Here is a 27,054-nt window from a genome sequence, read left to right as displayed (position 1 = left end):
ACCGCCCGCTCCTTCACCTCAGCCAATCAGGGGCCTCTAAGGTCGGGTTTCCGCTCCGGAAGTCTTGGTGGGTTCACGGTCCTTGGCCTGGAAGAATGGCTGACCTTGCGCTTGGTTATGATTGTCGCTGCTGTGTGCCTCCTGCCTCCCTAGGTGGCAAGGGTCCTTTGCGAGCGCAGAAACCTTAGTTTGTTTGTTTTTTTCCACTGTGGTGTGAAGTTTGTGGAATCTTAGTTCTTTGACCGGGGATGGAACCTGGGCCCATGGCATAGAAAGCCTTGAGTCTTAATTCCCTAAAAAAAATGTTTTAAAATTTAATTTGATTTTTAAGTTGAGATTTAAAATTTACTCTTCATTTATTTTTGAATAATTTATTTTATTATTTTTTGGCTGTGTTGCATCTTCGTTGCTGAGCACCAGTTTTCTCTAGTTGAGAAAAGCAGGGCCTGCTCTCAGTTGTGGTTCACAGGCTTCTCACTGCGGTGGCTTTTCTTGTTGTGGAGGGAGCATAGCCTCTGGGGCATACCAGCTCCAAGTAGTTGCAGCACCTGGGATCAGTGGTTGTGGTTCCTGGGCTCTAGAACACAGCGTAATAGATGTGGCACACAGGCTTGGTTGCTTCTCAGCATATGGGAATCTTCCTGGGTCAGGGTCAGAGATGGAACCTTTGTCTCCTGCATTGGCAGGTGGAGTCTTTACCACTGAGCCACCAGGGAAGCCCCAAATTCACCCTTCTAAAAAGTACGCTTTTGTGTTTTTTATCACAGAGTATTCAGAGTCCTTCAACCCCTATCTGGTTCCAGGTTTTTTTTTTCCCCAATACCTACCCCCAAAACAGGTACCCATTAGCAGTTGCTCCCTGTGCCTCCCTCTTCCTAAGTCCTGGCACAACTGATCTACCTTCTTTTTATATGACTTTGCCTAATCTGAATATTTCATATAAGTGGTGTTTTGTGACTGCCTTCATTCAATTACCATAATGTTTTAAAGTTTCACCCACATTGTAGTATGTGTCAGTACTTTATTCTTTTTATAAATGAACACTATTCCATTGCATGAATATACTATATATTTTTAATCCATTCATCTATTGATGCACATTTGGGTTGTTTCCACTGTTTGGCTATAATGAATACTCTTGCTACAGTTTTTGTGTGGATGAATGTGTTCTTTTCTCTTGGGTATATGCCTAGGAGTGGCTGTGTCATACAGATACAGATACAGATAACTGTATGTTTAACCTTTGGGGTAACTGCCAGACTGTTTTCCACATTAGCTGCCCCGTTTTACATTCCCACTGGCAAATATCCAAAGATTCTAATATTTCCACATCGCGTTGGTAACATTTGCTATTATATATCTTTTTGATTATTGCCAGCCTAGTGTGTGTGAAGTACTTTCTCTTGCTTTTGGTTGCCGGATGTTGAGAATCTTCATGTGTTTATTGATCTTTGAAAAAAGTGTATTTTTATCTTCAAATTTGTTTTGTTCAGTTGCTGAGTCCTGTCTAATTCTTTGAGACCCCCATAGACTGCGGCACACCAGCCTCCCTGCCCTCTACTACCTCCAGGAGTTTGCTCAAATTCCTATCCATTGAGTCAGTGATGCTGTCTAACTGTCTCATCCTTTGCCACCCTCATCTCCTTTTGCCTTCAATCTTTCCCAGCATCAGGGGCTTTACCAATGAGTCAGTTAAAGCTTCAGCTTCAACATCACTCCTGCCAGTGAATAAGCAGGGTTGATTTCCTTTCAGATTGACTGGTTTGACCTCCTTGCAGTCCAAGAGATTCTTGAGACTTTTCTCCAGCACCACGGTTCCAACCCATCAATTCTTCAGCACTCAGCCTTCTTTATAGTCCAGCTCTCACCTCTGTACATGACTGCTGGAAAAACCATGCTTTGGCTGTACTGATCTTTATTGGCAAAATGATGTCTGTGCTTTTTAATATGGTGTCTAGGTTTGTCATACCTTTCCTTCCAAAGAACAAGCATCTTTTAATTTCATGGCTGTAGTCACCATCTGCAGTGATTTTGAAGGCCAACAAAAGTAAAATAAAATCTATCACTGCTTCCACTTTTCCCCCTTCTATTTGCTGTGAAGTGATGGGACTGGATGCCATGATCTTAGTTTTTTTTTTTAATGTTTCCAGCCAGCTTTTTTTCACTTTCCTCTTTCACCATCATCAAGATGCTCTTTAGTTCCTCTTTGCTTTCTGCCATTAGAGTGGTGTCATCTGCATATCTGAGGTTGTTGATATTTCTGCTGGCAGTTTTGTGATTTATCTGATTTATCCAGCTTGTGATTTATCCAGCCCGGCATTTCACATGATGTACTCTGCATAGAAGTTAAATAAGCAGGGTAATAATATACAGCCTTGTCATATTTCTTTCCCAATTTGGAAACAGTCACTTGTTCCACATCTGTTTCTCACTCTTGCTTCTTGACCCACATACAGGTTTCTCATGAGACAAGTAAGGTGATCTGTTACTCCCATCTCTTGAAGAATTTTCTACAATTTGTTGTGATCCACACGGTCAAAGGTTTTACAGATTCAATGAAGCAGAAGTAGATGTTTTTCTGGAATTCCCTTGCTTTCTTCATGATACAACAAATATTGACAGTTTGATTCCTCTGCCTTTTCTAAACCCAGCTTGAACATCTGGAAGCTGTCAGTTCACATACTACTGAAGCCTGACTTGAAGGATTTGAGCTTAACCTTGCTCAGCATATAAAATGAGTGCAATTTTATGGTAGTTTGAGCATTCTTTGGCATCTATCTTCTTTGGGATTAGAATGAAAACTAACCTTTTCCTGTCCTTTGGCCACTGCTGAGTGTTCCAAATTTGCTGACATGTTGAGTGCAGCACTTTAACAGCATCATCTTTTAGGATTTGAAATAACTCAGCTGGAATCCATCACCTCCATCAAAAATAGCTCAGCTGGAATTCCATCACTTCCACTAGCTTTGTTCATAGTAATGCTTCCTAATTAGTAATGTATTAGTAATGCTCAAAGGAAAGTAACTTTGTCCTTTGCACAAAGTAATGCTCAAGATTCTCCAAGCCAGGCTTCAACAATACGTGAACCATGAACTTCCAGATGTTCAATCTGGATTTAGAAAAGGCAGAGGAACCAGAGATCAAATTGCCAATATCCATTGGATCATCAAAAAACAAGAGAGTTCCAGAAAAATATCTACTGCTTTATTGACTACACCAAAGCCTTTGACTGTGTAGATCACAACAAACTGTAGAAAATTCTTCAGGAGATGGGAATACCAGACCACTTTACCTGCCTCCTGAGAAATCTGCATGTAGGTCAAAAACCAACAGTTAGAACTAGACGTGACACAAGTGACTGTTTCCAGATTGGGAAAGGAGTACGACAAGGCTGTATATTGTCACCCTGCTTATTTAACTTCTATGCAGAGTACATCATGAGAAACGCTGGGCTGGAAGAAGAACAAGCTGGAATCAAGATTATGGGAGAAATATCCAATAACCTTTTCTAAAACCAGCTTGAACATCAGGAAGTTCACAGTTCTGCTGAAGCATGGCTTGGAGAATTTTGAGCATTACTTTACTAGTGTGTGAGATGAGTGCAATTGTGCAGTAGTTTGAACACTCTTTGGCATTGCCTTTCTTTGGGATTGGAATGAAAACTGACCTTTTCCAGTCCTGTGGCCACTGCTGAGTTTTCAAATTTGCTGGCATATTGAGTGCAGCAGTTTCACAGCATCATCTTTCAGGATTTGGAATAGCTCAACTGGAATTCCATCACCTCCACTAGCTTTGTTCGTAGTGATGCTTTCTAAGGCCTACTTGACTTCACATTCCAGGATATCTGGCTCTAGGTCAGTGATCACACCATCGTGATTATCTGGGCCGTGAAAATCTTTTTTGTACAGTTCTTCTGTGTATTCTTGCCATCTCTTCTTAATATCTTCTGCTTCTGTTAGGTCCATACCCTTTCTGTCCTTTATTGAGCCCATCGAGATGGAAATACCAGACCACCTGACCTGCCTCTTGAGAAATTTGTATGCAGGTCAGGAAGCAACAGTTAGAACTGGACATGGAACAACAGACTGGTTCCAAATAGGAAAAGGAGTACGTCAAGGCTGTATATTGTCACCCTGCTTATTTAACTTCTATGCAGAGTACATCATGAGAAACGCTGGACTGGAAGAAACACAAGCCGGAATCAAGATTGCCAGGAGAAATATCAATAACCTCAGATATGCAGATGATACCACCCTTATGGCAGAAAGTGAAGAGGAACTCAAAAGCCTCTTGATGAAAGTGAAAGAGGAGAGTGAAAAAGTTGGCTTAAAGCTCAACATTCAGAAAATGAAGATCATGGCATCCGGTCCCATCACTTCATGGGAAATAAATGGGGAAACAGTGGAAACAGTGTCAGACTTTATTTTTCTGGGCTCCAAAATCACTACAGATGGTGACTGCAGCCATGAAATTAAAAGACACTTACTCCTTGGAAGGCAAGTTATGACAAACCTAGATAGCATATTCAAAAGCAGAGACATTACTTTGCCAACAAAGGTCCGTCTAGTCAAGGCTATGGTTTTTCCAGTGGTCATGTATGGATGTGAGAGTTGGACTGTGAAGAAGGCTGAGCGCCGAAGAATTGATGCTTTTGAACTGTGGTGTTGGAGAAGACTCTTGAGAGTCCCTTGGACTGCAAGGAGATCCAACCAATCCATTCTGAAGGAGATCAGTCCTGGGATTTCTTTGGAAGGAATGATGCTGAAGCTGAAACTCCAATAATTTGGCCACCTCATGGGAAGAGTTGACTCATTGGAAAAGACTCTGATGCTGGGAGGGATTGAGGGCAGGAGGAGAAGGGGACGCCAGAGGATGAGATGGCTGGACGGCATCACTGACTCGATGGACTTGAGTCTCAATGAACTCCAGGAGTTGGTGTTGGACAGGGAGGCCTGGAGTGCTGCAATTCATGCGGTCGCAAAGAGTCGGACATGACTGAGCGACTGATCTGATCTGATCTGATCTGATCCAATAACCTCAGATACGCAGATGACACCACCCTTATGGCAGAAAGTGAAGTAGAGGCTAAAGAGGCTCTTGATGAAGGTGAAAGAGGAGAGTGAAAAAGCTGACTTAAAACCCAGCTTTCAAAAAACTAAGATCATGGCATCTGATCCCATCACTTCATGGCAAATAGATGGGGAAACAATGGAAACAGTGACAGACTTTATTTTGGGGGGCTCCAAAATCACTGCAGATTGTGACTGCAGCCATGAAATTAAAAGACGCTTGCCATTTGGAAGAAAAGCTATGACCAACCTAGACAGCATATTAAAAAGCAGAGACATTATTTTGCCAACATAGGTCTCTATAGTCAAAGCTATGGTTTTCCAGTAGTCATGTATTGATGCAAGAGTTGGACTATACAGAAAGCTGAGCGCCAAAAATTGATGCCTTTGAACTGTGGTGCTGGAGAAGACTCTTGAGAGTCCCTTGGACTGCAAGGAGATCAAACCAGTCAATCCTAAAGGAAATCAATCCTGAATATTCATCGGAAGGACTGATGCTGAAGCTGAAACTCCAATATTTTGGCCACCTGATGCAAAGAACTGATTCATTAGAAAAGACCCTGACGCTGGGAAAGATTGAAGGCAGAAGGGGAAGGGGACGATGGTTGGATGGCATCACTGACTTGATGTACATTTACCAACTTGATGGACATTCACCGACTTGATGGACATGAGTTTAGCAAGCTCAGGGAGTTGGTGACGGACAAGGAAGCCTGGCCTGCTGCAGTCCATGGGGTTGAAAAGAGTCGGACACAGCTGAGTGACTGAACTGAACTGAATGCTTTTTAGGGCCCACTTGACTTCATACTCCAGGATGTCAGGCTTTAAGGGTCATTAAGACCTTTTTTTGTATAGTTTGTGTATTCTTGTCATGTCTTTTTAATGTCTTCTGCTTTTGTTAGGGCCTTACTGTTTCTGTCCTTTATCATTCCCATCCTTGCAGGATATGTTCCCTTGATATCTCCAATTTTCTTGAGGAGATCTCTAGTCTTTGCCATTCTATTGTTTTTCTCTATTTCTTTGCATTGTTCATTGAGGAAGGCCTTCTTATCTCTCCTTCCTGTTCTCAGGAATTCTGCATTCGGTTGGGTTTATCTTTCCTTTTCTCTTCTGACTTTCGCTTCTCTTCTCAGCTATTTGTAAAACCTCCTCAGACAACCACTTTGCCTTCTTGCATTTCTTTATCTTGGGATAAAGAATATCTTTGGGCACCCCTTCTTGTGCAGTTTACAAACCTCCATCCATAGTTCTTCAGGCACTCTGTCTACCAGATCTAATTCCTTGAATGTATTCATCACTTCTACTGTATAATCATAAAGAATTTTATTTAGGTCATACCTGAATGGCCTAGTGGTTTCCTCCATTTTCTTAAATTTAAGCTTGGATTATGCAAAAAGTACATGATCTGAGTCACAGTCAGCTCCAGGTCTTGTTTTTGCTGACTGTGTAGAGCTTTCCGTCTTTGGCTGCAGAGAATATAGTCAATCTAATTTCAATATTGACCATCTGGTGATGTCTATGTGTAAAATCATCTCTTGGGTGTTTGTTATGACCAGTGTGATCTCTTGACAAAATTCTGTTAGTCTTTGCCCTGCTTCATTTTATACTTCAAGGCCAATCTTGCCTGTTACTCCAGGTATCTCTTGACTTCTTACTTTTGCATTCCAATCCCCTGTGATGAAAAGGACATCTTTTTTTGATGTTAGTTCAAGCAGGTCTTGTGGAAGAGGGCAATGGCAGCCTACTCCAGTACTATTGCCTGGAAAATCCCACAGACAGAGGAGCCTGGAGGGCTACAGTCAATGGGGTCGCTAAGAATTGAACACAACTGAGCTACTTCACTTTCACTTTTCACTTTCATGCATTGGAGAAGGAAATGGCAACCCACTCCAGTGTTCTTGCCTGGAGAATCCCAGGGATGGGGGAGCCCGGTGGGCTGCCGTCTATGGGGTCACACAGAGTTGGACATGACTGAAGCGATTTAGCAGCAGCAGCAAGCAAGTCTTATAGGTCTTCACAGAACTGGTCAACTTCAGCTTCTTTGGCATCAGTGGTTGGGGCATAGTCTTGGATTAAATGAACCCAGATCATTCTGTTGTTTTTGAAATTGCACCCAAGTACTGCATTTCAGACTCTTTTGTTGACTATGAGGGCTACTGCATTTATTCTGAAGGATTCTTGTCCACTGTAGTTGATATAATTCTCATCTGAATTAAATTCTCCCATTCCCGTCCTAAAATGGACTAAAAATGTTCACTGATTCTAAGATGCTGATGTTCAATCTTGCCATCTCCTGCTTGACTCCATCAAATTTATCTTGATGCATAGGCCTAACATTCCAGGTTCCTATGCAGGGTAGTTCTTTATAGCATCAGAATTTACTTTCCCTTCATGGATCACAGTCTTGTCATGGCAAAAGGGCATGCATATCTCAATGAAGCTGTGAACCATGCCATGCAAGGCCACCCAGATGGATGGGTCATAGTGGAGAGTTCTGACTAAACGTGGTCCACTGGAGAGGGAAATGGGAATCCACTCCAGTATTCTTGCCAGGAAAAACCCATGAACAGTATAAAAAAGCAATAAGATATGACACTGGACAATGAGCCCCCTCAGGTCAGAAGGTGTCCAGTTTGCTAGTGAGGAAGAGTGGAGGATAATTACTAAGAGCTCCAGAAAGAATGAAGCAGCTCCGCCAAAGCAGAAATGATGTTCAGTTTTGGATGTGTCTGGTGCTGAAAGTTAAGCCCCTTAAGTTAGGCCCCCAAAAACACCATCTGAAAAAGGGTCCTGGTCCAATTACAGTCTTCATCCACAACATTACCAATTCCTTTGTTCCTCAACTCCAACCAGTCCACATTCTGCAGAGTGCCGGCCCTCTCACAGAAATTTTTCTCACCATGCTCTCCAGTGTCAGTTTTCAAATCTCATAGGCATTTTTCAGTCATTCTCTTACTTGCCATTTACTTCTATCTGGCCCATTCTGCTAGACTCCTGATTTGATCAGTGATTCTATTTTCCAAGCACCTGATTGTCTTTCCCTATGACCAGGCTTCTACAAGGTACAAGTAGGGTACAGAGAAGAGGAGACCATGGCCAGATACGTTGGTAATAGTCTACTTTAGCCAGACTTGGTAGCAACTGACAGAAACCACACTATTTATGTTCACAATAGAGCTATTTTCTTTACTGCTACACTGTGAATTTCCTCTGGAGGCAAAGATATACCTTGTTTTCTTGTCATCCCCAGTGCTCTGCATAGTACTTGGCACACAATAAATGCTCAATGAATGAAGAGGGATATAGACTGGAATTCTCAGGCTAATAAAGGAAATTGACACAGGGATAAATGGTAATTAGTACAGTATTACCAGTACTGATAAGATGATCGGTAATGGAATTCTAGTCTTTTTATTTTTTGGCCTTTAGTTTTCTAGCTTCATTACTCAAGGTGGTTTTCCAGCCAAACTACTTCTTGCTGTTTCCCCAATAACCCTTGGACCTCCTTCAGGCCACGCTCCTGTTCTTGAAGTTCTTTTTGCCTGGAATGCTCCAATATCCATATCTTAACTTTGTCCTTCAAGATCTAGCGGAAATCCTCTTTACTTCCTCTGAACTCTTGTAGCCCTTTATCTATATCCTTCTTATAATATATTATTATAGTTCAAGTGAAAAAGTAGTGTTTGTGGACATTCCCCTGGTGGTCCAGTGGGTGAGACTCTGAACTGCCAATGCACAGAGCCAGGCTTCAATCAGGGATCTAGATCCCACACACTGCCGCTAAAGATCCTAACCGCAGCAACAAAGATCGAAGGGCGCTCCAACTAAGACTGGTGCAGCCAAATAAATAAATAAACGTTTTTTAAAGAGTAGTATTTTCATATTTAACACCTGTTGTGTTAGATGGTAGGACTTTGAGAGTATCTTTTCTATTTTTCTGTATCATTCTGATTTTTCTCTAAGAAGACAATACTAATATTAGTTTCTTTTTTTTTTCTTCTGAAAAGAGATGAAAGAATAGTGACTAAAAAACTTGTATTTTGGAGATGACTGTATTTGAACCCTGAATACTGCTTAATAACCATATAACCTTGAGTATTTTCATCACTTTTGGCCTCAGTTTTCTTATTTGTAAAATGGGGCAATCTCATAGGGTTGTGATGATTAAATAAGTTAAGGCATAGAATTCTCTTAGACAGTTCTATGCTATGTGCTAGGTTGCTTCAGTCGTGTCTGACTCTTTGTGACCCCATGGACTATAGCCCACCAGGCTCCTCTGTCCATGGGATTCCCCAGGCAAGAGTACTGGGGTGGGTTGCCCTGCCCTCCTCTAGGGGATCTTCCAAACCCAGGGATCGAACCTGTATCTCTTATGTCTCCTGCATTGGCAGGCAAATTCTTTACCACTAGCACCACCTGAGAAGCCCCTAGACAATTCTAGAACATAGATTTACTCAATCAATATTTGCTACTTAAGAAGGAAGAAATTTTGACGTGTTTTATTACCTCTATTGGATGACCAGCTTCCTGAAAGCAAATCCCTGGCTTCTTTATCTTTGTATTTTAATCACGCCTACTGTGGAGATGTGTATCAGGTATTTAGCAAATATTTGCTAAATAATGTAACTGAATATTTGGGTATTATTTTATTTGCTTATTTGCTTATTGGCAGCACTGCACAGCTTGTGGGATCTTAGGTCCCCGACCAGGGATCCAACCTGGGCTCTCAGCAGTGAAAGTGCTTAGTCCTAACCATTGGACCACCAGGGAATTCCCAGCTAAATATTATTTTACTTTTTTAAAGTTAATTTTTATTGGAGCATAGTTATTTTACAATGTCATATTAGTTTCTGTTGTACATAAATATTATATTAGACCAATTTTTAAAACTGATACAGCCCCTGAATTGCAGCAGTTCTTGTGTACCTTGGGAAGTAGTTGCATCTGCTTGCCCAAAGAATACAGTCTCGCTTTTTTCTGTTGTTCTTTATCTACCTCAGGTTTCCTCAGTGGAGAACAATCTTTGATCAAATGGTAGTGAAATAACCAGGTAAGGGGGTACATATTTTCTGGAAGGGATGGAATTGCCTGGATCCTTCCCCCAAATATTTTTTTTTTATAAGAAACCATGTAGGAAAACAACAGAGATATTATTACCAGTAAGCTACTAGAGTGAGAGCCATGGGAAACTCCCATGCTGGTTCTGTAACCTTGGCTGCTGAGAAAGAATGCAAGGATTAAATGGTAGAGCAGTGGTTTAAACTGGAAACTTCTTCATTATCCATGTGTTTTCTGGGAGAATTTTTTGATATGATATTTTCAGTTTGTTGTACACATTCTGTCTTTCAACACACACACAATTATTCTAGAAAGGTGCATTCTAGAATATAGAGTTTGAGCCACATATGTAATTTTAAATTTTCTAGTAGAAAAATATATATATATAATTATATGTATATATATATAAGGCAAAAATAAAATTTTAAAAATTTGAGTGAAATTAGTCTCGATAATATATTTTATTTAGCCTAATGTGTATCCATTAGAAGCGTGCCGGCTGCGACGGACCACACAGAAGCGTGGCCGAGAGGAGCTACCCCTCGCCCAAGGTCAGGGCGGTGGCCGAGAGGGCCAGGCTGCGAGGGCACAGAGTGACTGAGAGGAGCTACCCTACGCCCGAGGTCAGGGGCGGTGGCCAAGAGGAGCTACCCCACGTCCAAGGAGTGGTGGCTGCGCGGGTGCAGGAGGGCCGAGAGGAGCTATTCCACGTTCACGGTCAGGAGGGGCAGCCAGTGAGGAGATACCCCTCGTCCAAGGTAAGGAGCAGCAGCTGCACTTTGCTGGAGCAGCCGTGAAGAGATACTCCATGTCCAAGGTAAGAGAAACCCAAGTAAGATGGTAGGTGTTGCGAGAGGGCATCAGAGGGCAGACACACTGAAACCATAATCACAGAAACTAGCCAATCTGATCACATGGACCACAGCCTTGTCTAACTCAATGAAACTAAGCCATGCCCGTGGGGCAACCCAAGACGGGCAGGTCATGGTGGAGAGGTCTGACAGAATGTGGTCCACTGGAGAAGGGAATGGCAAACCAATTCAGTATTCTTGCCTTGAGAACCCCATGAACAGTATGAAAAGGCAAGATGATAGGATACTGAAAGAGAAACTCCCCAGGCCGTTAGGTGCCCAATATGCTACTGGAGATCAGTGGAGAAATAACTCCAGAAAGAATGAAGGGATGGAGCCAAAGCAAAAACAATACCCATCTGTGGATGTGACTGGTGATAGAAGCAAGGTCTGATGCTGTAAAGAGCAATATTGCATTGGAACCTGGAATGTTAGGTCCATGCTGCTGCTGCTGCTGCTAAGTCGCTTCAGTCGTGTCCGACTCTGTGCGACCCCATAGACGGCAGCCCACGAGGCTTCCCTGTCCCTGGGATTCTCCAGGCAAGAACACTGGAGTGGGTTGCCATTTCCTTCTCCAATGCAGGAAAGTGAAAAGTGAAAGTGAAGACTCTCAGTCGTGTCTGACTCTTTGTGAATCAAGGCAAATTGGAAGTGGTCAAATGAGATGGCAAGAGGGAACATCGACATTTTAGGAATCAGCGAACTAAAATGGACTTGAATGGGTGAATTTAACTCAGATGACCATTATATCTACTACTGTGGGCAGGAATACCTTAGAAGAAATGGAGTAGCAATCATGGTCAACAAAAGAGTCCGAAGTGCAGTACTTGGAGGCAATCTCAAAAACGACAGAATGATCTCTGTTCATTTCCAAGGCAAACCATTCAATATCACGGTAATCCAAGTCTATGCCCCAACCAGTAACGCTGAAGAAGCTGAAGTTGAACGGTTCTGTGAAGACCTCCAAGACCTTTTAGAACTAACACCCACAAAAGATGTCCTTTTCATTATAGGGGACTGGAATGCAAAAGTAGGAAGTCAAGAAACACCTGGAGTAACAGGCAAATTTGGCCTTGGAATATGGAATGAAGCAGGGCAAAGGCTAATAGAGTTTTGCCAAGAGAACGCATTGGTCATAGCCAACACCCTCTTCCAACAACACAAGAGAAGAATCTACACATGGACATCACCAGATGGTCAACACCGAAATCAGATTGATTATATTCTTTGCAGCCAAAGATGGAGAAGCAAAAACAAGACTGGGAGCTGACTGTGGCTTAGATCATGAACTCCTTATTGGCAAATTCAGACTGAAATTGAAGAAAGTAGGGAAAACCACTAGACCATTCAGGTATGACCTAAATCAAATCCCTTATGATTATACAGTGGAAGTGAGAAATAGATTTAAGGAACTAAATCCAATAGACAGAGTGGCTGATGAACTATGGACAGAGGTTCATGACAGTGTACAGGAGACAGGGATCAAGACCATCCCCATGGAAAAGAAATGCAAAAAAGCAAAATGGCTGTCTGGGGATGCCTTACAAATAGCTGTGAAAAGAAGAGAAGCGAAAAGCAAAGGAGAAAAGGAAAGATATAAGCATCTAAATGCAATTCCAAAGAATAGCAAGGAGAGATAAGAAAGCCTTCCTCATTGATCAATGCAAAGAAATAGAGGAAAACAACAGAATGGTAAAGACTAGAGATCTCTTCAAGAACATTAGAGATACCAAGGGAGTATTTCATGCAAAGATGGGCTCGATAAAGGACAGAAATGGTATGGACCTAACAGAAGCAGAAGATATTAAGAAGAGGTGGCAAGAATACACAGAAGAACTGTACAAAAAAGATCTTCATGACCCAGATAATCACCATGGTGTGATCACTCACCTAGAGCCAGACATCCTGGAAGGTGAAGTCAAGTGGGCCTTAGAAAGCATAACTACGAACAAAGCTAGTGGTGGTGATGGAATTCCAGTTCAGCTGTTTCAAATCCTGAAAGATGATGCTGTGAAACTGCTGCACTCAATATGCCAGCAAATTTGGAAAACTCAGCAGTAGCCACAGGACTGGAAAAGGTCAGTTTTAATTCTAATCCCAAAGAAAGGCAGGGCCAAAGAATGCTCAAACTACTGCACAATTGCACTCATCTCACACGCTAGTAAAGTAATGCTCAAAATTCTCCAAGCCAGGCTTCAGCAATACATGAACCGTGAATTTCCAGATGTTCAAGCTGGTTTTAGAAAAGGCAGAAGAACCAGAGATCAAATTGCTGCCATCCTCTGGATCATGGAAAAATCAAGAGAGTTCCAGAAAAACATCTACTTCTGCTTTATTGACTATGCCAAAGCCTTTGACTGTGTGGATCACAATAAACTGTGGAAAATTGTGAAAGAGATGGGAATACCAGACCACCTGACCTGCCTCTTGAGAAATCTGTATGCAGGTCAGGAAGCAACAGTTAGAACTGGACATGGAACAACAGACTGGTTCCAAATAGGAAAAGGAGTACATCAAGGCTGTATATTGTCACCCTGTTTATTTAACTTATATGCAGAGTACATCATGAAAAACGCTGGACTAGAAGAAACACAAACCGGAATCAAGGTTGCCGGAAGAAATATCAATAACCTCAGATATGCAGATGACACCACCCTTATGGCAGAAAGTGAAGAGGAACTCAAAAGCCTCTTGATGAAGGTGAAAGTGGAGAGTGAAAAAGTTGGCTTAAAGCTCAACATTCAGAAAATGAAGATCATGGCATCCGATCCCATCACTTCATGGGAAATAAATGGGGAAACAGTGGAAACAGTGTCAGACTTTATTTTTTTGGGCTCCAAAATCACTGTAAATGGTGATTGCAGCCATGAAATTAAAAGACACTTACTCCTTGGAAGGTAAGTTATGACCAACCTAGATAGCATATTCAAAAGCAGAGGCATTACTTTGCCAACAAAGGTCCGTCTAGTCAAGGTTATGGTTTTTCCAGTGGTCACATATGGATGTGAGAGTTGGACTGTGAAGAAAGCTGAGCGCCGAAGAATTGATGCTTTTGAACTGTGGTGTTGGAGAAGACTCTTGAGAGTCCCTTGGACTGCAAGGAGATCCAACCAGTCCATTCTAAAGGAGATCAGTCCTGGGTATTCTTTGGAAGGACTGATGCTAAAGCTGAAACTCCAATACTGAGGCTACCTCATGTGAAGAGTTGACTCATTGGAAAAGGCCCTGATGCTGGGAGGGATTGAGGGCAGGAGGAGAAGGGGACGACAGAGGATGAGATGGCTGGATGGCATCACTGACTCGATGCACATGAGTTTGAGTGAACTCTGGGAGTTGGTGATGGACAGGGAGGCCTGGCATGCTGCAATTCATGGGGTCGCAAAGAGTCGGACATGACTGAACTGAACTGAACTGAACTGAATGTATCCACAATAATTGTTTTTAACATGGAGTCAGTTTAATCATTTTAATAAGATATTTTACTTTCTTTTTGCAAATATGATATGGATGTATTTACATCTACACATAGCTCAGTTCGGACTAGCTACATTTCAAGTGCTCAGTAGCCACATGTGGCTAATGGCTGCCATGTTGGACAAGAAAGTTTTAGATCTTCTGCTTGATCCTCTCATCCATACTTTGGTTTGTACTTGCTCTTGTTGGTACCAAAGTACCAAGTTGTTATGACCTAATGAAACATTAACAGAAGCAAGCCATGTGAAAACAATGCCTTGGTACCAACTGACAGCCACATGACAATCCATGGAATGAAGAAATCAAGAAAAAGGATAATTGTGGGAGAATAAGGATAGCTCTGCAAATAGTGGTTCTGGATGCCCAGTGCAAAAGTGTTTGTTATGTACCTGTCACTACTGCATTCTTGTTGCAGGTGACTTTATTTCACCCAAATATTACCTGTCACGTGAAGTAATGATGTGTCAACTACAAATTAGCACTTGTCAAGGACATTTGCCACCTGCCTTAGGGGATTGAATCCTATGCTGCTGCAGCTGTTGACCTTTGGCATGCCCTGAAGGGGGTTCAGGGTGGAGAATGAGGCACTTTGTGTGCCAGGAAAACTGGTGGAACAGGTCTTTAGATAGTTAGATATTTTCAGGAACTGATTTCATGATCAGTTTCATGATCATGATTTCACAATCCTTGCATTTCTTCATATCTAGAAAAGCAGTAAATCCCTTCATAGTGACATCTGTTCCTCGTGACTAGCAAAAAAACCTTTTGTAAGATATATGCTTGATTGCACTCCCCCTTCACCACCTATATTGATGTTGACCTTCCCTGGCTGCCTCTTTGGAGCAGTTTCTCAGAGCTATCTGAGGTGCTGTCTCCTGGGCTGCAGTCCTCATTTGCCCAGATAAAATGTAACTTGCAGCTCTCACATTTTGCACCTTTTTTTTAGTCGACAGATGTTATTTTGATTTGATTAACTTTCCTTTATTAGCTTTGTTGGTGTTTAATTTATAACTGTGTGATTTGATAACTGTTTAAAAGCTATAAACATAAGTACATTTAGAAATGTATACTTTCATAATAATTTGTATTATTTAACTAATGTAATTGTTGTTAAAAATGTTTCCAGACAACATGAGGAGAAGGAAATTCATGAAAGTTTTTCTCCCTTTACTGGAATTGTTCTCTAAGTTGGAGAATCACTGAGGCTATGAAAAACCAGCCATTTATTAGAAAACCTTTCCAGATAGCTAGATTTGAGAGCAGAGGGGAGGTGGGGGAACCTTAAGAATTTGGGAAACATCCCAGGTCAAACTTTGACCAGGACATCAATATAGATCACTTAGGGACCAAACATAAGATTTCGGAATGAACAGACATAACGAAAGAGAAACAGACTCACATACACAGCAACTTGGTGGTTGCCAGGGCTGGGGGTGGGGGTAGGGGGAGAGGAGTGAAATAGATGAGGAAGATTAACAGGTACCAACTTCCAGTCAAAATAATTTTAGGTCATAGAGATGTAACGTAGGACATAAGGAATATAGTCAACAGTACTTTAATAACTTTGTTTGGTAACTAGATGTATGGTGGCGATCATTTATGTATAAAAATATCGACCTGAAACTGATGTAAAATTGTAAGGCAATAACACTTCAATTTCAAAAATTATAAAATATAAATGTAAAAAAGTTTAAAAAAGTGATAAGACTTCTAAGAGAGAGAAGGAGTAAAATATTGAAATAGAAATTGCTAATTGCTACAGAGTAATTTGCTCCCCTCAGACACAGTCTATAGTTTACAAATACTGGTGAGGTTTTCCTCCTTCCTTGGCTCAGTTAGCCAGAGAGATCACTGCATACCATCTGGTCACAGCAGATGCTGAAAGCAGAAGCTAAGCAGCAAATTATACCGCAGCCAATATTGCCTTTTCTGAACCTCTCCCACACCTCCCCTGCCCGCCCCTATTCATCACACAGTTCCCCTTTCCAGCTCCCTCGGGCAGGATTTGCAACCTTGCATTTTCATTCTGTGTAAGTGCCCTGTCTCATCATTTGGTAAACTCCAGCTTTGCCTGAACACAACCTTGCTCAAGCCGGTGTGGCTTCCCTCTTTGGTCACAGCCAAGTTCCCACTCCTCCCAGCATGTCTGTGCTCTTGGCAGCCTGTGTTTTAGCCCCTGTCACAAGTGGATGAAAAAAGACAAGACAGTGAACTAGCTAAGCTGTCGCTACTGGTTATCTTAGGACTCAGGCCACAGGTGGTGAGAGAAATCCCAACTTACAACTAATCTTGAAAGTTCCAGGAAGAGAACCAAAGGGAAAGTTTATAAATGTGGTGACCTTGGGGAAATCTTTTGAGTGCATTTTCATCTTCTCGTTCCATTGTGGGGATTAGGTGAGAGGCTGTGTAAATGCCATCAGTGAGGGAGAAGAGAGTCAGGCAGAAACCAAATGTACTGATGAAAATCTTTGTCACCCAGGCATGTCCTGCGGTGAAGAGCAGCCTTCTCTGAAAGTGCACTCTTTTGCATCAGTCTTTTTAATCACATGAAAGATTCTTTAAATTCTCTAGTGCCTTACAATTTCAAAAATTTCATGTACACAGTCTCACATAAGCCCAATGAAAGTGTACTCCTGAGTGAGAAATGGTGGCAAGAATTTGGGTCATATTGTCCTCAGTCACAGAGACCCCAATGACTCTATAAAGTCTTTAATGCCTTTTCTCATATATTTTGCCCTTTTCGTTTGCTATTTTAACTCTACCACTTACTAGCTGTGCACCTAGGGCAAGTTATTTAATCTCTTTGTACCTCAGTTTTCTCATCTGTAAAATAGGGACAATAATAGGACTAATAAGAGGGCTGGACACTAGATGTAAAATGCTCAGAACAGTGCTAGTATATGTTGCTATTATTATTAGTCTCAGAAACTAAAGATTGTGTTGCCGACATCTTTTTTTTTTCTCCTAAAATTCAAAAGCTATTTTTCTAGTTTCTTAAGAAAGAAAATGGATTTGAAAATTAGATTTGCCATTTACTAGCTGTGTGATCTTCAGGAAGTTATTAACCACTCTGCACCTCAGTTTCATCTTCTGCAAAATGAGGATAATATCAGTACACTGCTTTATGGGATTATGGTGGGATTAAATGAGTTATGAAGCATAGAGCATTTAGAACAGTGCCTGGCACATAGTAAGTGCTCCTTGTTATGTTGCTGTCTGCAGCTAATCATCTCCCTCATTATTACCACCACCTTTAATCTTGAATGTAACAAAATGAGGACAAGTAGAAAGTATGTAGAATTTTTTTCATGATAAAATACATTTTATTTGTAATTAATTATAAGGAGATTATAAACAAGAACATGATGAATTGGCAATGAGTACTGAAGTCTGGGAAAAAATGGAAAACAATATTTTCCATAACAATTTTTAGTACTGCTGTCAGAAACATGAATTTTTAACCACTTTGGTTAAAGTGATTAAAAATCATCTCTCTCCTTTAAAAAATCATACAAAACTTTTGTAAATGGTAAACATTTAGTAAGAGTTCTTTTTGGCAGGCCAAAAAGAAGAAAAAGGAGGAAAAAGATGAGAAGAAAAGGAATAAGTCAGGAGGGCAGGTAGGCAGGCTAATAAAGTACTAATACAACCTTTGTGGAGGATCATGTCCTTAAATGTTCCATAAGCTCGTCAGCCGTCCTTGTTTCACTTGCTCCCTTCCAACTGTTGCAGAAAAGGGGACCCCTTCCAGGGCCCAAGATTGGGCTCTTGTCTAACACTTGGGAAAGAATTGTCAGAGGAGACACATGTGCTGACAAAGCAAGAGACTTTATTGGGCAGGGTTCTTTAGAGCAGTAGGCTAGCAGAACCCGGGAGAACTGTTCTGCCACGTATCTTGCAGTCTGAAGTTTTATGGTAATGGAATTAGTTTCCAGGTTGTTTTGGCCAATCATTCTGACTCAGGGGTCCTTCCAGGTGGTGCACGCATTGCTCAGCCAAGATGGATGCCACTGAGAATTCTGGTAGGTGGGAGGTGGTGTCTCCTTTTGACCTTTCCTGAGTTTTTCCAGTTGGTGGTGACTTGTTAGTTCCGTGTTCCTTACCAGGACCCCCTGTAGTAAAATAATTGACACAAATGGTCATTATGGTGCCTGACCAGGTGGGTGGTTTCATTCAGTGTGCTTCTTCTCACACAACCACTGCATTCTGACAAATGACCTCTCTTCAAACTGACCTCACACAGCTGTGATTGGCACATTTTGTGAAAGAACAGGAATTTTGGATGGAGACAGACCTATGTTTAATCCTGGCACTGCCATTACTAGCTTGTGGTTGTGGACAAACTAACTTTGTTGCTTCTTTTATAATAGGTATAATAATATACTGACATCACAGAAATATTAGGATTATATGAGTAGATATAAGGGAAGTTTCTAGCACAGTTCCTCGCACATGGTTAATTGTCTACAAATTTAATTCCCTTTTCTCCACATTCTGACTCCCTGCCCACTGTCCTATCCTGTCAAATAAGGTTCCCTTGCTTCCTTTTGAAATTCAGATCAGATCAGATTAGTTGCTCAGTCGTGTCCGACTCTTCATGACCCCATGAATCACAGCACGCCAGGCCTCCCTGTCCCTCACCAACTCCCAGAGTTCATTGAGACTCATGTCCACCGAGTCAGTGATGCCATCCAGCCATCTCATCCTCTGTCGTCCCCTTCTCCTCCTGCCCCCAATCCCTCCCAGCATCAGAGTCTTTTCCAATGAGTCAACTCTTCCCATGAGGTGGCCAAAGTACTGGAATTTCAGCTTTAGCATCATTCCTTCCAAAGAAATCCCAGGGCTGATCTCCTTCAGAATGGACTGGTTGGATCTCCTGGCAGTCCAAGGGACTCTAAAGAGTCTTCTCCAACACCACAGTTCAAAAGCATCAATTCTTCGGCGCTCAGCCTTCTTCACAGTCCAACTCTCACATCCATACATGACCACTGGAAAAACCATAGCCTTGACTAGACGAACCTTTGTTGGCAAAGTAATGTCTCTGCTTTTGAATATGCTATCTAGGTTGGTCATAACTTTCCTTCCAAGGAGTAAGCGTTTTTTAATTTCATGGCTGCAGTCACCATCTGTAGTGATTTTGGAGCCCAGAAAAATAAAGTCTGACCCTGTTTCCACTGTTTCCCCATCTATTTGCCATGAAGTGGTGGGACCGGATGCCATGATCTTTGTTTTCTGAATGTTGAGCTTTAAGCCAACTTTTTCACTCTCCACTTTCACTTTCATCAAGAGGCTTTTGAGTTCCTCTTCACTTTCTGCCACAAGGGTGGTATCATCTGCATATCTGAGTTTATTCATATTTCTCCCGGCAATGTTGATTCCAGTTTGTGTTTCTTCCAGTCCAGCGTTTCTCATGATGTACTCTGCATAGAAGTTAAATAAACAGGGTGACAATATACAGCCTTGACGTACTCCTTTTCCTATTTGGAACCAGTCTGTTGTTCCATGTCCAGTTCTAACTGTTGCTTCCTGACCTGCATACAAATTTCTCAAGAGGCAGATCAGGTGGTCTGGTATTCCCATCTCTTTCAGAATTTTCCACAGTTTATTGTGATCCACACAGTCAAAGGCTTTGGCATAGTCAATAAAGCAGAAATAGATGTTTTTCTGGAACTGTCTTGCTTTTTCCATGATCCAGAGGATGTTGGCAATTTGATCTCTGGTTCCTCTGCCTTTTCTAAAACCAGCTTGAACATCAGGAAGTTCACGGTTCACATATTGCTGAAGCCTGGCTCGGAGAATTTTGAGCATTACTTTACCAGTGTGTGAGATGAGTGCAATTGTGTGGTAGTTTGAGCATTCTTTGGCATTGACTTTCTTTGGGATTGGAATGAAAACTGACCTTTTCCAGTCCTGTGGCCACTGCTGAGTTTTCCAAATTTGCTGGCATATTGAGTGCAGCATTCAGGATTTGGAATAGTTCAACTGGAATTCCATCACCTCCACTAATAGACATGTTCTAAGCTGGCCTACTGTGAAAGCAGGATCATGGCCTGGGTGTCAATATAAATTTCCCTAGGGAGAGAAGCTAGGGTGTGATAGACAATCAGAGGGCTTAGGAGACTAGGTTTCACTGATTGATACAGAAATATTTCAATGTGTCACAACTGTAGTGGCCGTCCTGGTGCCATTAGCGTCCCAGATCACGAGGGACGCCTGGCATAATCCTTACTTAGAAATTGCTCTGGGATGATAATGAGTCCTTGATTTCTTCAGGTAAATCAGTTACGCTGGAGGTTTGATGGGTGGTGGAATGGGTTGGTGTTCATAATCTCTGTGGGTTCCTTCTAGACATGGAACACTGTTAGAGTTTAGCTACCAACTCTGTGGTTTCAACCACAATGGCCTTCTCTGCCCAACTGTTCTCTCTCACCCCTTTATGGTTCTAAGTTACTTTGCCTGGATGTAGTCTGGATTCCTCCTTATCTGTTCATTAAATATTCAAGCCACATGAAATGGAGGGCTAGAGGCAAGGCTTCCATGTCAGGCCCATCTAGCTTATCTTGCTGGTGAGTGACTTCAGGCAAGAGCCAAGTCTCAGTTCTTTCATCTTTCAGCATAATATGTACTGCACAGAATTGTTGGGATCAAAGAAGATGGTTCTGAACCCAGTTCAGTTCTGTTTAGTTGCTCAGTTGTGTCCAACTCTTTGCTACCCCATGGACTGCAGCATGCCAGGCTTCCCTGTCCATCACCAACTCCCAGAACTTACTCAAACTCATGTCCACTGAGTCAGTAATGCCACCCAACCATCTCATCCTCTATTGTCTCCTTTTCCTCCTGCCATCAATCTTTCCCAGCATCAGGGTCTTTTCCAGTGAGTCAGTTCTTTGCATCAGGTGGCCAAAGTATTGGAGTTTCAGCTTTAGCATCAGTCCTTCCAATGAATATTCAGGACTGATTTCCTTTAGGATGGACTGGTTGGATCTCATTGCAGTCCAAGAGACTGAACCCAGTGTCTGACACCAAAGATGTGCTCAATAAATTATAGCTAACAACAGAGCATGGGCTCTGGAGCCAGTCTGGCTGGCTTCAATTTCTGCCCTCCCCTTACTAGCTCCCTGACCTTGGACATGTTCTTTAACTTCCTATGCCTCATTTTCCCTATCTGTAAGATGGAGGTAATAATGGCACTTACTTCATAGGGTTATTGTGAAAATTAAATAGGATAATATATGCAAAGGTCATAAAACAGTGCCTAACACATTGCAAGTATTCAGTAAAGCTTAGTTATTATTAGAAGGATTATTAATAGATGTTTGTTTATAAAGGTGCTTTGTGCTTGCATAAATAAAATGAGTCAGGAGATATGAATGGTCTTGGTTTAAAAAGCCCACATCATATTGAAACAGGAGGGAAGGGGGCAGGGCACAACCTTTAAAAGAATGACATAGCCATGTTGCTGTTGTTATTTAGTCGCTAAGTCTTGTCTGACACTTTTGTAACCCCGTGGACTGTAGGCTATCAGGCTCCTCTGTCCATGGGATTTCCCAGGCAAGAATATCAGAGTGGGTTGCCATTTCCTTCTCCAGGGTATCTTCCCGACCCAAGGATCGAATCCACGTCTCCTGGATTGGCAGGTGGATTCTTTACCATTGAGCCACCAGGGAAGCCCTGACATAGCCATAGGCATGAGAAAAACTGGTCCAAGATGGCAGAAGATTTGACTTCCAATGGACCTTGATCCTCATTATACAGTCATTGTAATCCATTAGGATGTCAAGTGACACATCCGCAGGTGCCATGACAGTTCTGAGACCAACTGTAAGAGGCCCAAAAGTGGCCCCAATTCCTAGAAATCCCCTCTTCCCTGAAATAGTTGGAATAATCCTCTCACTTATTAGCCTATGAAATTACCCAGCCCATAAAAACCAATCATGCTGTATTTTGCCTTCTGAGATGGCCCACACCTTTTCTGTGGAGTCTGTTTCTTTCTAAATAAGTCCACTTCTTACATATCAGTTTGTGTCTCACTGAATTTGTCCTGTGACAAAACATCAAGAACCTGAACTTCATTAGATCCTGAGACTAGGTGTGTGATCTCAATTAAAGGACCATGGGGGACTTTTCTGGTGGTCCAATGGTTGAGAACCTGCCTGCCAATGCAGGGGCCATGGGTTCAATCTCTGGTCCAAAAAGACTCCACATGCTGCAAGGCAGTTAAGCCAGCACCCCACAACTACTGGGCCTGTGTTCTAGAGCCCTTGAACTGCAACAGCTGAAGCCTGTGCACCCTAGAGTCCGTGCTCTGAAACGAGAAGCCCCCATAATGAGAAGCCCACACACTGCGATGAAGAGTAGCCTCTACTTGCTAAAACTAGAGAAAGCCCACACACAGCAATGAAGACCCAGCAGAGTCAAAAATAAAAATAAATAAGTAAACAAAAGAAAAAAGACCATGGGTTCAAGTCCCAATCTAGCTTGCAGGTTTTCAGCTGGTGAGCCATGAAGGAACAGTGATAAGGTAAGAAAATACTGAGAATTAGGGGTTGGTCCTAGATGGGCTTGTGGGACACCATGAGCCAGGTGTACCAGGGAGGACGCTCTGCTGATGTGTACCCATTTTTATCAGACTGGTCAGCCCAGAATGCTTTGGGGCTCTAATGCAGAACCTAGGTCCAGACTAGAGGAATGATGGCAATTAACATGGTTTATTATAGAAAGATGGTGTGGAATGGCTATGCTTATGCACATCCAACAGCAGGTCTAGGACAGAAATATTGCTGGAGGTTTTGATAATTTATACTGTTCTTCTGACTCTGAACTTTTTCTTCTGTGTTCATTCCTATTCCATTTCTTTCTTTTCTTAACCCCAGAAAACTGGTGTGGCTACCAAGATGTATTTTCTGTTGACAAGTGCATGTGTGCTAAGTTGCTTCAATTATGTCCAACTCTTTGTGATGCCACAGACTGTAGCCCAAGCTCCTGTGCCCGTGGGATTCTCCAGGCAAGAATACTAGAGTGGGTTGCCATGCCCACCTCCAGGCAGTCTTCCGGACCTAGGGATCGAACCCGCATCTCTTATGTCTCCTGTTTTGGCAGGTGGGTTCTTTACCACTAGTGCCATCTGGGAAGCCCTCTGTTGACAAGTGCTGACCTTTTATTTCCAACTTGCAGCTAGGTCAACTCCTGCTGATCATCCACACCGGGTGATACCTTCTGTACCATTCCTTTGCAACAACTTTTTGGGCACTAACGTCTGGTTGGGAGACTACCTTGGAAGGGATAACATCTAAAATCATAAGTGCCTGGTGGATTTTTTTTGCCACACCACACAGCTTGCAGGATCTTAGTTCCCCAACCAGGGACTGAAGCTGCACCCCCTACACTGCAAGTGTGGAGTCCTGACTACTAGACTGCCAGGGAAGGAAATGGTGAATTTTGACAGCAGAACGAAACCTATAGATAGCACAGGAGTTAGCAAATCACCTCAGGTTCAGGCCTGAAACAGGTCAGGCTGTATCAATCCTGTCCCTTCTGGGCCATATACTCTGGGATGGGATTGGGAAAAATTAAGACAACAGGAATTAAAACAGAAAAAACTTACTAGCTTATGTAATCTGATTTGGCCACAATATGAGTTAGGATATTTAAATGGAGTGAGATGTTCAAATTTTGTATCTTGGCAATGGAACCCAAAAGGAATTTAAGGCATGGGTAGCTCAGAGGTATAACTTTAGGAAGGACACAGAGGACATATTAACTGACCCAGCCTACAGGGTCAGGATCCCATACCAACAAAGCTCCCTCCTCCCTGAGGTACAAATCTTTTGGCTATGAATTTCATAGCCCACTGTGCCCCAGACATTAGGCACAAAATTCAGAAAACAACTGCTGATCCTTAGGCTCCTGATGAACGATTTCTTCCAATTGGCCTAGTTGTTTTTCAATAATAGGGATATGGCTGAAAAGACTGAACACACCCAGAGAAATACGCAAAAGGCCCAGATGATGGCAGTGGTTTTGATCACTCAAAGGCCAACGAAGGGGAAACTGGTTTTTCTGGACCGGTTTGATCCTTGCAGACCATTAGTCCCATGGGTACCTGGATAGGACCAGTGTACCCTGTGTGGACAGAAGGGGCACCGGAGGGAAGATGGCAATAAACATGCCCTATAGGGCATTGGAAGAGGGAATGCCCCAGACACCAGAGAGCCACGGGCCGTGGCCATTGAGGGTTTTGCAATCAGAAGACTGATGGGGCCCAAGGCCAAAAGTGACTCTGCCTAGAGATACCATCTACATACCTAATGCCTTGCCTCAGGTGGTCACTGATGTAGCAGGCTACTTGATAGAATTCCTTACAGATACTAGTGCTATTAGGGGAGCCACTGACAAAAGCTGTCTGCCCGGACTGGACACAACATTAACCACTTGCATGAGTTATCTTACAACAGGAGGTCCTGGTAAGGAACCTAGAACTAACAAGCTACCACCAACCAGAAAAATTCGGGAAAGGTCAAAAGGAGAGACACTAGTCCATATGTCCTACCAGTTTCCCAGAATCTTCTCACTGGATCCCTCTTGGCTGAGCGATTTGTGTGCTACCAGGAATGACCCTGAGTCAGAATGATTGGCCAGAGACAACCCATCACCATAAAACCCAAGACTGTGAGCCTCGTGGTAAAGCAGTTCTCCTGGGTTCCCTTACCCTGAAGCTCTCTGACTGGGGACACTTCCCAATAAAGTCTCTTGCTTTGTCAGTACATGTGTCTCCTTAGACAATTTCTGAGTATTCGATAAGAGCCCACACAGGGGCCCTAGAAAGGATTCCCTTTCCTGTAACAGTGCAACATTTTCAGTCTTAACCTGAAGAATTGGAAACCTTAGCAATCATAAGGAGTGAAGGGGTGTCAGGGAAGAGGCAGGGGTGCACTTTCCTGGAATGCCTTGTGTGCAACATCAGTGGCCAATGGTTTCTACATTCCTTGCTGTTTGTGCCTGATTGTCCCAACCCTTTAAAGGGAAGAGGTTTATTAACTAAGTTAGGAGTCACTCTGTTTCTCCATGGGCGAGAGAACCACCCTCATCATCTAATGATTCTAACAGAAAGTGGAAAGGAAGAAAATCTGAAGCTAAAGTAGAAGCCTTAGTAGACCCTGGAACATGGAATATCGAGGTTATTGTTCAGTTGCTCAGTTGTGTCTGACTCTTTGAGACTCCATGGACTGCAGCATGGCAGCCTTCCCTATCCTTCACCATCTCCCAGAGTTTGCTATGTTCTTTAGAGGAAAAAAAAAAGAGAGAAAAAGAAGAATGAAGGAAAAAGAAAAGTAACTGTGGGGGTGGGGTGGGGCTGGAATCAGGTGTTACCTTTAATTATCATGCTCAGGGTCATTTGATCTAGAAAAGCACCTCATCCTTTGTCTTTCATGACTTTGACGTTTTTGAAGAGTGCAAGGTCCTTTTCTTGTAGAACCTCTCTCAGTTTTGACTTGTCTGATACATTCTTGGGTTTAGATTTACGAATACCTTCCAAAATTTCAGGACTGTGGCTTTTTCCTGGACTGTTTTAACATTCCAGGTCTATGATCTCTCCTCTATATGTGTAAATAAGAAATCTGTAATGAGTTTAGGGAATTCAATGGCTTAAGAAAATCATTCGATTCAATATTCAGGCTGGCTATGACTTATAAAGTGATGTGTCCTCCTCAATGCATCATATCTGAGGGCATATAATGTATGCTTGTCCTGTTACTGGTGGTGTTAATTTTGATCACTTGTTTAAGGTAATGACTGTCAGGTTTCTCCACTGTAAATGTGCCATTTCCCCCGTTTGCTATTAATAAAAATACTTTGTGGGAGAGATACTTTGAGACTATGCAAATAAGGCTGCCAGACAGATAAAATACAGGAAGCCCAGTTTAATCTGAATTTCCGATAACAGATAAATAGTGTTTTTGTTTTTGTTTTACTCTGCTGGGTCTTTGTTGCTAGGCAAGGGCTTTCTCTTGTTGAGGTGGGCTGGGGGTTACTCTCTAATTGCGTTGGCTTCTCTTCTTGCAGAGTTGGCAGGCTTCTGCAGTTGCTCTGCACGAACTTAGTTGTCCTGCCATACATGGGGTCTTAGTTCCTGGACCAGGGATGGAACCCTGGTACCCTGCAGGGACGGCAGACTCTTAACCAGTGTACCACCAGGGAAGTCGCCAGATGAAAGTAAAGTATGACTCATCCTCTCAAGTTTAATTGGGCATCTTGTATTTTTGTTTGGAAGATCTAGCAAAACTATATGTAAATCATTTGTTCCTCATCCAACTTCAATCAGTTGTTTTGATATTCATTGATGAGTCTCAATTTTTACTATGATTTTGCCAAATAGTTGTTTTCTAACTGCACCTTTCTTCTACATATACTAGCTGCTATTCCATCTTCCTATCTTTTTATCCACTCTTAACTGCGTCTGGCACACAGTAGGCACTCAAGATATTTGCTCAATGAATGAATGACTTGCCCGGGCTTCCCTGACAACGGTTTGGCAGGGGCTTGGCTGGCTCAGCCAGTCTAGGCAAGCTCTCCAGTCTTCAGAGTCACGCAGGGGATTCTCC

The 27,054-nt window shown here is 42.4% G+C and overlaps 1 long non-coding RNA gene across 1 annotated transcript; it reads left to right on the top strand.

Annotated features, from left to right (window-relative positions):
- Window positions 1-10: 10 nt before the first annotated feature.
- Window positions 11-23,657, top strand: LOC129622846 (uncharacterized). The gene is made up of 4 exons (XR_008700149.1): window positions 11-67; window positions 10,070-10,119; window positions 10,597-10,944; window positions 23,419-23,657. It is a non-coding gene; the product is annotated as an uncharacterized LOC129622846 (long non-coding RNA).
- The last annotated feature ends 3,397 nt before the right edge of the window (window positions 23,658-27,054 follow it).

Source organism: Bubalus kerabau, chromosome 11, assembly GCF_029407905.1.
Source record: "Bubalus kerabau isolate K-KA32 ecotype Philippines breed swamp buffalo chromosome 11, PCC_UOA_SB_1v2, whole genome shotgun sequence".
Lineage (NCBI taxonomy): Eukaryota > Metazoa > Chordata > Mammalia > Artiodactyla > Bovidae > Bubalus > Bubalus kerabau.
This window is presented reverse-complemented; position numbering and strand designations above follow the sequence as displayed.